The following is a 13542-nucleotide window of genomic DNA, read 5'->3' as shown; positions in this document are numbered from 1 at the left end:
AGCACAAAAACATCCTGGGTCAACACATGTCTGGATCAGCCCCAGCAGATGGTGACAGGAGCTCTGTCTTTGAGGAGGAGAGAGGAGAGGCCTCGGAAAGATTTAGGCAAAATAACTCAGAGAAAGTAGGGAACAGTGGGTGAAGCTGATCTGATCTCAGTAGGTTCGAACTTAAACAGGAAAGATTTGTGTTGATGATATAAGGCAGAAGGCCTTCCCTGTGAGGGTGCTGACGTGCTGGCAGAGGGAAGCTGTGGCTGCCTCATCCCTGGCAGTGTTCAAGGCCAGGTTGGACACAGGGGCTTGGAGCAACCTGCTCTAGTGGAAGGTGTCCCTGCCCGGGGCAGGGGTTGGCACTCGAGGAGCTTTAAAGTCCCTTTCAACACAGACCAGTTTGGATTCTATGACTGCACAAATGCTGGTGGTTCATGATGGCAAGCTCACATTTGTAAGCACTCCTTCTCTTCCTATTTTACTCTCTTCACCTCATCGCGCACAGACAGTTGCCCCTTTTGTAAGAATGTTTTTAGATTCCTATACACAGGTGAACCCAGCTAAGTGACAGGCATCTGGGCTTACAGCAAAATCTAAATACACCAGCCTTCCCCCATCACCACCAACAGAAAACGCTACGCTGACATTTTTAAACCATTCTCATCACCACAGTATCAAAGGACCTTTCAGAAACACACCATGGCTTGTGACCCAGCAACATTAGATGCCTCCTTATAAGTTAAGAAACTGTGATTCTGTTTAAACTTTATTCTTGGGAACATAGCATTTTTAAGCTTATGGGAGCAAAGGAACACAACTGCTTCCTGCCTAGGAGTGCTAAGACAACTCTAGGATTCTGTGAGAAGTCACCAGCTTTGGACACTTCCCAAAGAAAGACCCACTTTTTCCAAAACATACGTATTCCCACCACGGAGAGGGCTCTCCCTTGTAATGAAAAACAGGAATTCTCATTTTAGAATGACCTTTTATGGTCACAACAGAAACCACTTTCAAGTAAAAGGTCTCTTGTTCAACAACGTAAGTTTAACACCGAAACAGAAATAGATGTTGTCACTTCAAGAGGACAGAAGGCAGAAGAGGGAAGAGAAGCAGTTTCCCCAAAATAGCTAATGAAAGTAGTTGCAAATAATCAGTTCAGCTGTAACTCAGCAAATCAAACACATATGGATCCAGTATTTACCACATGCAGCCTTTGCAAAACTTTTCTGCAGCTACTCACCTTTACTGAATCTTGAATGACTTTGCCGTTGCAGCTACACAGGAATTTCAGCTGTACAGACTAAGAACTGCAATTTCTAGTAATTTAGTGCCTCATTAACTCGCACTGCTAGGACTAGTGTGTGATGTTACACAAGGACTTGTCTGTTCTCAAACTTTAGTGAGGCTTTCTTAGCCTATCAGCAAATTTAACTGAGATCCTTTTGCTTGGTTGACCAAAGAGCTTCTTCTTGTAACTCAGCACCTGGTACACAGAAGATACGTTAAACAGCAGAGAATACCCATTTCCAATGTTAAAAAGCAACAGCAGGCTCATCCATGATGAATGCCGGCATCCTTATTTTGCCAGTACCACTGAGCACCTTAAACATTACGGAATGAGCTTATATAGACCAACGATTTCCCTGCGCTTTGCTCTTCTGTACCAGGAGCAAGGCCAGGCCATCCTGAACTTCCACACATGGAAGCCAAATTACGAATGTGATGCAGAACTCTGCCCTGACCTGCTAGCAAATGAGGTCATAACTAACGTAGAGAGAGACCGATATCACCATCTGAAAAGGTCATCTTCTCCAGACTGCTACAAGTGCAGAGACTCCTGCTACAGAACCAAGAGAGCAATATGCAGCAGAACAGTCATATCTGCTTTCTAGGCATGCAATTCGCCCTATCCCCTGTTTTGGGGCAGTTCAAGTTACCAATTTCAGTGGAATAACCAGTTAAACTTGAACTACTGGGGAAAAGTTGGCAAGTTATTTCTGACAACACACAGTTAAGAACACAAAAAAAGGAAGCCAGGAAGCAAGTATCGCTTCTGCCTTTAGCTGAAGCCACCCTTCCACTGCACATAATGGCCTCTAAATCAGTTTCTGATCATAATGTAGAAAATCCCTTTTTTTGCTGCAGTGTTCCTCTTAACAACAAAGATGTCAGACATCATTTAACCTGGCTACAGCTCCAGCTCCTACCTCAATCCCAACTCCCTGGCTCACCCTTAGCCCACCCACCATCTGTCTGTTCCACCATGGTGGTCTGCTCCTGTGACTTCACTCCCTCTAATGCTGGGGGCTCTTTCAGCAGCACCCTTTTTATCCCCAACCCTAGGCTAAAAGGTAATGACCACCTTCCTGCTCAGAAGACAACCATGTGAGAGAGCACAATCAATAAACAGGTGGTGATGAGAACCAGACAAATTGTCTGCAGTAGAGGCAGAGACAGGGTATTTTCCACTTGTAAATGGTGGCTTTTGCCTCTAACGGTATGTACATCCTAGAAATACCTCGCCACTTCCATGACCTTATGAAGAACAGCAAAGTTAATCCTTGTCTTTTAATAAGCTCCCTGCACTGGACACTGTGCACTTCATCTCCACTGATACTCAACATGTTTTAATACCCGTACAGATTTGGCTGCTTCTTCCAAGGCCATTTCCTTGCTGCAGCACATGACAGTCATACCAGAGATTAAGAAAAAACCTTGGTGTACTCTTCTAATCAGTTGGCAGCGTCTAAGCAGAAATCTCTTCTAATGATGTACTCTAAGCTGAACAAAAAAACAACCAAGCAAGCAGGCAAAGAGAGTTGTTTATATGGAACAAAGATTATAAGTCAATTAGAAATACATGAACCTGAATGTAGCCTCTCCTGCACAGGAGGTAGGTAAGGAAAGTGGAGCACACATGCTCAGCAAATTAAGAAAAACTCTCTAAAAGAAAAAATAATGATGCTAAGCACACTAATCAGGTTCAGAGTACTCATACACACATGTATACAGATTCTGTGATGCCAATCAGCTTATTTAAAGACAGAATTTGGGGCTAAACCTGTATTACCAACATTCCAAAAGTCAACTAAGGGCCTGACTGTCACTCCTCACTCCAAAGGTAGCTGCATTTCAATAAAACTGAATGTGAAGCTAAGTATCTTTCAGAAACTTCTGTGGGCAAGAGATGCTAAACCCAAAATCTATTCTACACCTGAAAAATCCAGTCCTCTTAATGTGCCAGAAGACCCTGAGGTTTGTTTATTTAACTTCAAGTTCTACTCTACTCAGAAATCCAGTGTCTATGATAAACAATACAGTTTAATGGTTGAATTGATTGTATGCCACCAATTTCACCACAATAGCTTAGTTCACAAAGAGTTTTTAAAGAATGATGGGGGGAACAAGAAGAGTGTTACATCAGCTCTAAGCATTCAACATCTAATGAAAGCCTCGCTTTGTTGCTAAATGTTAGTGTGATGTGACCCTCATGGATTTTTCTGTATACAAAAGCTTGGTGTGGGAATACTTTGAAGCAACTATTTTGCCTGCCAGGAAGAACCTGTAAAAGGTGGCTGATGAGCCCCTCCAGTTCTCAGTCCTCCCCACAGCTCCCTCCATACACCCACCAAAGACAAGCAGGTTCCCCCACAGAACCCAGAAAAAGCATTTATTGAACAGGTTTGGTTATTGCAGCACAGAGAATGAAGGATACGTTTCAGAAAACTTAGGCCACCTTTAAGTATAACAGGCACGGATACTCCATCCTTCACGGCACAGTGACTGCTCTCACTCCATCTAGGGTAAACTGGGAGAAGTAACATCAGGATCCACTGGAGTAAATCCTGCAGTGAAAATATAGACAGTCTAATGCTTTCTTATCTCCGAGTTAACAAGACAAAACATTACTACAGCTACACTGAGAATGCATACCTATACCTTTGTGCAAATGAAACCGAATTTGTACATAGGCAGCAGAGTACTTTGGTACCCCATAAGATGGCATGCCAGTACGGGGGCTGGTATCGTGAACCAAACAGGGACTGCACAGACAGGAAGCCAAAGCAATAACCAGGAGTCAGTAAGAAGCTCAACAGAGGAAGCTTTGAGAGTTGATAAAGGCACCTAGTAAACCAACAGACAGACGACTAGTGCATAAAACCAGAACAGAAACAGCCTGAGAAAGGCACAGGCCAGATGAATCTGTGACCACTAAAGTACTTTCTACTCTAGCATGGTGGTTGCATTGCTGTTGGGAGTTTGGGTTTGTGCAGTTTTTTTCCTCTTTCTATTTAGTTTGGTTGACTTTTTTCAAGTACTCCACAGGAGATGCAAAGTCTCACTTGCATAAATGAGACTCACCCACAACTGCAGGCAATGGCAGCTCTGCTTAAGGTACAGCAAAGATATTATATTATAAAGTTACAAGAAAGATTTGAAAGAAAAGAGTAGACGACAAAGAGAAAGTCAGCTTTTGTTCTGTATCTGTTAAAAGAGGATTTATGATACACTACAGACTATCACGGCCTCTGTACTGCCTAACATCTTTACAGCTTCAGTAGACTTAACATAAGCTTGCTTAGCAGTAGTGAAAATGAGGCAAATAGACCTGAAGGCAGGTTTGAATTTCATACAGAGCAAGAAGGGAAGACCTTACCTGAGCATACATAAAAAGAGATAAAAAACAGCAACTATTCAAAGAACCATAGAATCATTTATGTTGAGAAAGACTTTTAAAATCATTGAGTCCAACCATAAACCCAACTCTGCTAAGTCCCACTACACCATAAAGATACTTGTGCATGATATCTGCATGGCAAAAAAGCCAAAGAGCAAGAAAAAGACTGTAATTCATAGAATCATAGAACAGCTGGATGATGCTCAACAAAAGACTACTTAATAGTCTTGGTGCAGGTACCTTCAAATATTTTGCAAAGTTGTCAGCCTGATTACTCCTATTTTCGCAAATGCAGAACATGAGCTGCAAGAAGAACGTAACTCTCCAGACTCCCCTGCCAGCCAGCAGCAGGACACAGTCCAACTGATCTTATCCAGTGCTCAATCTGCTAGGCAACACTTACTAAAACAATGTCTTTATTTCATGTCTTCAAGCATATCTCAGAATGATGTGGTTAAACACAGGACTCTGTTCAAATTAACTATGTATCTAAAAATATGTAAAGTCTACTGCCTTCTGTTCCTGTAGGCACTAAGGTACACTGAACAAGCTCTCCAGCACTACCCAGAACACTATTTTTCACACAGCTCTCAAATGGAGGTGTGAAGACACTTGGCATGCTTCCTGACATTGTACTGGTGCTTTCCTTTAAGTAGCACCTCTAAAGGGAGGCCAGTGGAAACAATTAGAGAGTACTATTCCCTTCCTCTCATCTGCCACATTATGTTCAGAGCATCTGCAGATGGTAAAGCAGTAAAAGACTGGGAGCAAGTCTTCCTGCCAGTGCTCGTGTTATTATCACTGCTGGCAGAATTATATTGCTGCTACAGCAACAGTGGCAGGTTTTCAAAGAAACTGCAGTGTATACAAGGATGTTTTACCCAGCCAAACAGAAAATCTTCCTTCCAGTTCCCTCTGGCTTCAGACAAAAGCAGCAAACCCTAAATCAACACAACTCATGAGCACATAGGGAAAGGCAGATGCTATGGTTCTTCCCACAATAGAAAACTTCATGATTAAAAAGTTTATGGTAGTGCAGCTCCACTAAGAAGGATCAGCAGAGGATCCCAGCAGTCTCTGTTGATGATGTAGAAACAGACACTGTAAAACCCAAATCTTGCCTGCAAATGCTGCTCCTCCAAAACTGAAATGTACATTATAGTGTGTTAGCAAAGAGAGAGAAGAGCTTGCTGCAAGACAGCCACTTCTATTTTAAAGAAAAATGATCAGTAATTATTATTAACTAAAGTCATTAAAGTTTTATTACAGCTGTAATATCATTATTTCTTGTACTTAAAAATTAAACCTAAATTTTGTTTCTTGCATATTTTTCTTTTAAAGTATGAGTACCAAAAATTGCTAGTATTAGAAAGGTAATTTTGCAAGCAATTCACAACTGAACAAAACCATCTACTGCAGTATTCCACTAGCCTTCAGAAAAGCTGTTAATCTCAATATTCAGGATTCTGCACAGCAGGATAGAGTTGAGAAATTAATCCTTTTAAAGTTGAATTTCAACAACTGACAAAGGCATGTGTTAGCTGAATTCTATTTATGGCATTCATCCAAATATCAAATAAAGCTTTCCTGGCTGTGTTTCAGTCATCCCCATTCACAGCTCAAAGAGTACTTTTATAAATGTAGACAGGCAGTATAAATCCTATGTCTTGTTTGCATCCAATTCTACACACCTCCGAAAAACAGAACATCATTATTTAGTAATTGTTACTTCAAGAAATGGACCGGTAATGACTTACTGGAGAGTACTGCATGCACATGCACACAACAGGGTACTGCTCCAATGAAGTTCAACCCTTCTGCAACATTTCTGAAATGCTTTAATCACATATAAGGAGTAGCATTTAAAGATGACGTTTCTCTCAAACAACCCAAAATGGGAGGGGAAAAAATACGGGGAACTCCATTCCAACAAGTGAAAGAAGAAATTATGATCACAGGAAGACACTAAAAAAAAAAAAAAAAAAAAAAAAAAAAAAAAAAGGGGGGAAAAAAAAAAAAAAAAAAAAAAAGGTAAAAATTTAAAAGAAAAAATAAAAAAAAATCAATCCATTCACAATGCCATAAGAATTAGAAACAGTAAATTCAATGTTGCCATATTTTAATCTGATAGCATGCAGGAAACTGAACTAAGCTTATGTTTGGAAAGAATCCAAATATGATAGGTATGAAAATTCAATTCAGGAATTCGAACCATCTCATTTTCCCATACAACACTGCTAGATACAGTTGCTGTAACAATGGCATTTTGTTACTTATGACTCTACACTACACTGAATTTTAAGGAGAGTTGGTTTTCTTCCCAACTTCTTCCCAGCTGGCACCACAAAGACTTAATTTCTCAAATACTCAAAGAAATCCAAATACAGTATGACCAAGGAGTATCATTATTAGCTATTTATCAACCATGTTAAAACATCAGTATTGTTTTCAGAATCAAACTTCACCAGAAACACAGTTATGCTCATTCCTTAGGTGCAAGCACCATCCAAGTTTGGCGGCACAGAGGAGTCCACCTAACCCTCAGTTTACCGATGTCTTGAAATGGTTTTTCTCAGCCCTTTCAGGTTTGCACATTTTTTCCCCATGGAGTTATTTTTGCCATCCCTTACATTTGCTGTGGAACAAAAAATGTAACAGCAGCAATGAAAAATATATGCATTTTTTTCTTCTGAACACCACGGTATTTAACCCAAAGCACAAAAACATAGTTATTCAGGCTTTCAATACACTGCAGCCATCTCTTGGATTCATGATTTTATTATAAATCTGGGTGCAGAGGCTACGTTCATGAGACCTGACATGCCATAGCATAATGTCTAGCATCTTGAGCTTGCAAACCATCTTCACACCTCCCTCCCTTTACTCATTTTAGTAAGATACTGACATTGAAAGGCATTTTCTCATCCCCAAAACTGAGGAATATTTATACTTTCTACCATCATTTTGGTTTCTATTGCTAATTCAAGTACTATGATTGATGATAAACACCATTTCTAAAAACAAGCATGATGTTTAACAAACAATACTCCTCAGCACAGCTAAAAGCTCTGCTTAAAGCCTGACATCTGTTTACAGCCTGACACCTGTAACACCGCTTCTAATAAGCTGCCTAATAAGGCACACAGAAGTTGTGTCCAAGTGATGGAGCCCAAGACTCTTGTATCTCACCAACTTCTCTTGCTCCTATTGCAAGATCCCAGATTAGGAGGTAAACCTGCATCAATGTTAAAGAACACTGAAGTAATGAAAGACAGCCTGAATGCTTCACACACATTTCGTGCAGTCACATGGCACCTCAGAGCGTGGCACACGAGTCCCAGATTGCCTGCTCAGCTTTCTGTCACATTTAGCACTACAGCAGCTACTCTGAACACACTAATGCCAGAAACTGGTAGGAAAAAAAAAAAGGGTGGGGAAAAAAAAAAAAAAGACAAAACGGGAAAAAAATAATAATAAAAGATTATAAATAAAATCCTTTTTAAAAAAACAAAATGCTATAGCAGAGTAGCAGTGTTATGGACAGCATTTGTTCAAAGTAAGCCCAAGGTGCTACAGTTCCATCTCAGACTCTGCATCTAGGAGCCCTCTGTTCTCTCTGACAAGCAGTGCTGCTGATACACATCACGCCTCCCTTAGGCTACATTATAAATAGAGATGCAACTGATGGGGCGCATGCTGTTTAATATCCTTGTCAGAGACATGGACAGTGGGGTCGAGCAACACTCAGCAAATTTGCTGACGACGTCGAGCTGTGTGGTGCAGCCAACATACTGGAGGGAAAGGATGGGATCCAGAGGGATCTGGGCAGGCTGGAGAGGTGGGACCACATAAACTTCATGGAGTTCAACAAGGCCAAGTCCAAGGTCCTGCACCTGAGTCAGGGCAATCCCAAGCACAAATACAGGCTGGGTGGAGAATGGCTTGAGAACAGCCCTACTGTAGGTTAAGTCCCTAGTTTACAGGTTTCCCTAAATAGATATATCCTTTACAAATCTAACAGTTTCTTGAACCATTTATCTTTTTACCACTCAAAACATTTGTCAACTGTTTTCACAACCAAGTGGTGTACAGAAAAGAAGAAAAAGAAAAACAAATCCATCTGTCCTGGGTTTGGCTCTAAGAGTCATTTTTCTCCTTCTTAGTAGCTGGCGGAGGGCTGTGTTTTTGACTTTCAGCCTGAGAACAGCGCTAATAACACCATGCTTTTAGTTGTTGCTAAGTAATGCTTACTCTGATCAAGGACTTCCTCAGTGTCACACTCTGACAGAGCGGAAGGGCATGGGAAGCCGGGAGGAAGCAGAGACGGACACCTGACCCAAACTGGCCAAAGGGGTATTCCATACCACAGCACGTCATGCCCAGTATAGAAACTGGGGCGAGTTACCTGGAAGGGACCGATTACTGCTTGGGTTGGGCTGGGTATTGGTTGGCAGGTACTGAGCAATTGTATTGAGCATCATTTGTGTTTGCCGTTTTCTTTTCCTTTTCCCCTTTTAGTTTCATATTCTCTCCCCTTGTTATTTCCCTTAGCATTATTATTACTGGTGGTAGCAAGAGGAGTTTTGTATTATACCTTAGTTACTGGACTGTTCTTACCTCAACCTGTGGGATTTTACATCCTTTCTATTCTTCTCCCCATCCCTCCAGGAGCAGAGTGGAAGAAGGAGGGGAGTGAGCGAGCAGCTGCGTGGTTCTGAGTTACTGGCTGGGCTCAAATCACAACACCATCTTTTGTTTTAAATTGCTGCTAGGACATTGCATTGGGTGCCCATTATCTCTGAAGCCATGAAAAATAATAAATAAGGACAGCCTATTTATCTGTGCTATACCACTCCTGGCTTCTTACTCCTCTCCTCTTCATTTAAATCTTCTTCAGTTTGGTCTCTCCAGTTAAATCATGCAAGACCTTGTCTATGTTAAACCTTGACACCAATTCAAGGAAGGACAACGTAACAGAAGGCAAATCCTCTGAGGGTTAGAGTTCATGGGGATAAATAGCAAGTGTGCAGATGAAGACCACATCTGGATGGATACAGCCTACCTCCTACAGCGGATTCCAATTCCCTAAGACTATCCCACCCTGCTCCCCAAGAAACTGATCTATTATAGGCTGCTACAACCAGCTTCTCAGAAGTCATATGCTGTTAAAAGATCTCTTCAGTCTGATTGTCTTTTCTTACTGGCCTTCTAAGGGGAGAGAAAAAAATTGTACTTGAAGTTTCTTCAACAAGAAAACTAGTATCCAATTATATGAAGTGTTCATTGCAAACACCCAGGGTACTTCATCTGTCTTTCCTTTACATCTAAAACCTGAATGCAGTACAAATAAAGCCTGTAGACTCCTCAGATCAGGTACAGAATGGTAGTAATCTTCCTAAATTAATTCTTTTGCTGTTGTATAATGTATTGAAATACCTGCACAGCAAGGGGTACTCTAAACAATATAATCCATTTCTTGCTACCACACCTCCAAAAGAACCTTTTTCACTTAAGTGGCAGCAAATAACTGAATTATGGAAGCTTAAACTGAATCCTTTCAGACCACAAAATAAGAAACCTTTTTTTCCCCCATCTGATTAAAGAGCAACTCCATTCCAGGTGTGGTTCAAGTTTCAGCGCAAGGCAGATGGCCCTGTCTAGAATTCAGATGCCCTAAAAGAAAAACAAAGTAAGATTTACTCCCAGATTATATCTGCACACAGGCTAAGGAAGGGCACTGATCACACTCAAATAAACTCACAGACAAGAGAAGATGGAAGTTCTTCTTCACTTATCACTATCTATTATGGGTTCAAACTTAAACAGGGGAAGTTCAGGTTGGATGAGGGTGGTATGGCACTCATCTTTACTGTAAGGGTGCTGAGGCGCTGGCACAGGGTGCCCAGAGAAGCTGTGGCTGCCCCATCCCTGACATTGCTCAAGGCCAGGTTGGACAGAGCCTTGGGCGACATGGTCTAGTGTGAGGCATCCCTGCCCACGGTAGGGGAGTTGGAACTGGATGATCGTAAGGTCCTTTCCAACCTAAACCATTCTGTGATTCTAACAAATGCAGACAGGAGTTTAAAACTGTTAGAACCTGCTGAGTATGCCTGGAGTGCCAAGCTCCAGAAATGCCCAGAAAGTCACTTTCAAAGTGACTGCTCTTGATAAATATGTGTAACCCCCTTTCTTAAGGGAGCACATGGAAGCCACATCTCCTAGTAGGCTCTGAACCTTGCAGATATCCTCAGCAACGCTGATAGCAGGATACAAAACCTCAATGTACAGGAAAATGAAACACTATATTCAAGAAGAAAAACCCAACAGTGTCACAATCAGAAAACGACTGCAGCATAACACTAGACATGACATTCTCTGATATGGAAACTCACAAGCATCCCAACAACAGTAAAAGCTATTCAGAACTCACAAACTGACATGCATTTAGGATACAAAGATGAAGGGCCTGGAGCACCTTTCACACAAGGAGAGGCTGAGAGAGCTGGGACTGTTCAGCCTGGAGAAGAAAAGGCACAGGGGAATCTTATCCACATGTAGAAACACCCAATGGGAGGGAATAAGGGGTTCTTCTCAGCAGTACCCACTGACTGGACAAAAGGCAATGGGCGCCAAATAAAACACATTAAACTTCACCTTCATTATTTTAACTGTGAAGGTAGCCAAACACCGGCACAGGTTGCCAGAGAGGTTGTCTCTGGAGTCTCCATCCATGGTTGCCCATGGAGCCTCCATCCATGAAGACAGTCAAAAACCAAGTGGATGTGGTTCCAGGCAAACCACTCCAGCTGGCACAGCTTGAAGAGATGGTATGGATTAGTTGATCTCAAGAGGTCCCTACCAACCTCATCAACTGTGTGACTGAAAGCTGGCACTGCCTCCAGAAGTATTCACCCTGCTTCCCTCCCATCCCTTGGACAACTGGGACATCTGACTGTTTTCAGAAGTTTAACCTAAATCAGAAGTCTAGGGTCTGTAGCATTTACTTGTGAGATATAACCAAGACTATAAGGAACTGTAATTATAAGTTACTTGGTAAATCTGCTTTAATAAGAATATATATTCTAAGCTAAGCCACTTCTTTTTTTCCTCCTAAGGAATGAAAAATATGCTCAAATACTTTAAACTAGGAGACCTCCTCATTCCTAATACTAAACCGAAGAGAGAATAAACTTTAAATGGGAGACAAGAAATATTTCTTCACCAAATATACAAATGGACTATGGAATTTCTTGCTGAATCCAAAAATTAATCAAGAGTCAAAAAAGAACCAAGTAAGATTCTAGATACTCCTGTAGCACCCCAGATCACAATATCATGGAATGGTTTCAGTTGGAAGGGACCTTAAAGATCACGTAGTTCCAACCTCCTGCCATGGTGATAGTTAAATGTATATACACATACACACAAAAGAACCTCACTGTAAAGGCAGACGTATTGAATTGTGAAACACATTTTAATAGTGGTATTCATGTTACTCAACCGTGTAGATGTGCAATGCTGCTCGACATGAGCTCCACTACTGCCTACAGCTCACGAGGAGCGGCTGCTTCCATCAACACTCTCCCAGGAGAAGCACGGAAGGAAGCGGAATGTAGTTTTAACAGAGGCAGATTGGCACTTAAAACTCCCATCTTCCTGCCCCAATTCACAAAGCAGTTTGCATGACCACTACCAGTTAGCAGTCCCATTAGTAGGTCATGTTCCCCCAGCAGAAGACAACAGAAACTGTCACAGTTAATAGAAGCTACTGAACTCTGCAACTATCAAAACTTAGATTCTTCTGCTGAGTGAATACATACAAAAAAACACAGGCCTGTAGACAATGAGAGACTGAAACAACTGGCTTGTAACATCAAATTTTCTGAACGGGAGTGGAACTCCAACACTTGAAAACTTTTTATTACTGTCTTTATCTTTCCCATATACTTCACCTTGTCTGGGCGTTAAAAGGAACTGCTGTCCAGCTTCCCTTTGTTTGCCAAACAACCTGAACTTCACAGCAACTCAGATCAGCTTTTAGCATCAAAACTTTGCATTACTTTGGCATACTGCATTAGTTTTATAAACTCCGTAAGGTTACCTTTCCAAGTACTGGAGGGACAAGTAATTGAGGGAACTGGAGAACAATTCTTCAGAGTTTGTTTAGTAAACGGTGAAAACATTCCTCTTAGTCCAGCTGATGATACTTACTATACAGATCACACGGAACTACACAAGTTCGTAACATAATGTAACTGATTCTGAGCATTTACATCAAACACTGCTAAAGCACTGCACGCTTTTGGAAATAGCAGGTACCTAAGATTTCATTGCGTGCCAATCAGAATCTGCTCTTACACCACAGTTCAAAGTTAGATCCAAGAGTTCATTTCAGTCAGTTCCTAAAATAATTGCTGTACTTGCAGATGAGAAAGCCAAAACTTGTTTGAATACTCAACCTCATAAGTTTACTCTTTACATAAACCCAGAGAAGATAACAAACGTGATAAACTGCAGAGACATGACCACATGCCTTACTTCACCTGCACTTTGGACACTTATCAACTCCCTCTAGGGTTTACCAGCATTATCTACACTTTAAAATGAGTTCAGGCCATTGCCTTTTTGCATAAAAGCATTATTTCTCTTTTGTTTTCTCCAACTCAAAAGAAATACAATTCCACATAAAACTAAGCAGCATACATATCAGTGCAAAAATCAGATCCAAGCTCCAGTCTGACAATCATTTTTAGCCAACAGACCCCAAAAAGGTAACTGTTGAAAACTTGAAAATAAAAATCAGATGGTTTATAAAAATGGAAAAATCTTAACCTACAATCTGGGAAACATCAGATAAAAAAATTCTACCT

The sequence above is a fragment of the Nestor notabilis genome, unplaced genomic scaffold (genome assembly GCF_000696875.1).
Source record: "Nestor notabilis isolate BGI_N333 unplaced genomic scaffold, ASM69687v1 scaffold9701, whole genome shotgun sequence".
Classification (NCBI taxonomy): domain Eukaryota; kingdom Metazoa; phylum Chordata; class Aves; order Psittaciformes; family Psittacidae; genus Nestor; species Nestor notabilis.
The sequence above is the reverse complement of the archived record's forward strand: the minus strand, read 5'-3'. Positions refer to the sequence as shown.